This window comes from Seriola lalandi, unplaced genomic scaffold (genome assembly GCF_002814215.2).
Source record: "Seriola lalandi dorsalis isolate HSWRI2012SDOR001 ecotype SW California unplaced genomic scaffold, Sedor1 jcf7180002054658, whole genome shotgun sequence".
In the NCBI taxonomy this organism is placed as follows: domain Eukaryota; kingdom Metazoa; phylum Chordata; class Actinopteri; order Carangiformes; family Carangidae; genus Seriola; species Seriola lalandi.
The window spans coordinates 21041-21945 of NW_019525211.1; positions in this window are offsets into that span (position 1 = coordinate 21041).

Sequence of the window (905 nt, forward strand, 5' to 3'; positions counted from 1 at the left end):
AAACAATGACAAAAGCAGCAACGCCAAACTAGTATCCCTCATCCACATGTGCCCCATTTCCTCCTAGAATCAAAATGAAAGACAATAATCATTCTGACTATTCATTTTTTTTTCATATAAATCTTTAAATTCCCAGTGTCAAGGGAAGAAGAGTATCTGGAAAAGTTTTCTTTTTTTCTTTTTTTTTTGCTTTTGATGCACAAGTCTCCAAAATGGTAGAGGACAAGAGGATGCTGGTGGGTGTTTTTCATGACATCTTTCAGGTTTTGTCTTTGGGGTGTGAAGGAGGAAGAGGGGAGGGCGATGGGTACACACACCTATGTAGTTAATGATGTTCAGTGTGAAATTTCCCTTCCCTGCAAGCCAGTTTCTCTCTCCTATAATGTATGTATTTATGCTGATCATCCAACTCTTCATTTGAATATAATCAAACACCTAAAGCTTCATCTTCTTTCATCCACATCGCCCCCAAAACTGGCAGAAACTGTACTTTTACAAAAGCAGGTCTAACAAGATACACCTTGGTGAAATGAGCAGTAAACAAAGTCTAAACCTTACCTCCTTGATTTTTCTTTAGAGCTTACGCTTTAGTGATGAATACAATCCACTTAGCTTTTTGAAAAAAGGCTTTTGGCAAAATGTACGTTTTCCAGGAACAACTATACACCCAACATTTAGAGAACGAGAGAGAGACTGGATGTAATACACTATAAAGTTAAAAAGGGACATTTTCTCCCCCTCATGTGTTCACCACATCTTCCTCTCCTTTTCATTCCCTCTTGGGATTTGCAGTTTTGCTTCAACACCCCATGTGGAAATTAAAAAACTATTTCAAAAGGCAGCCTTTTTTCCTTCAGGCAAAGCAGTTCAAGTCTTTCACATAATAGTTTTAACTATTTTTGGGG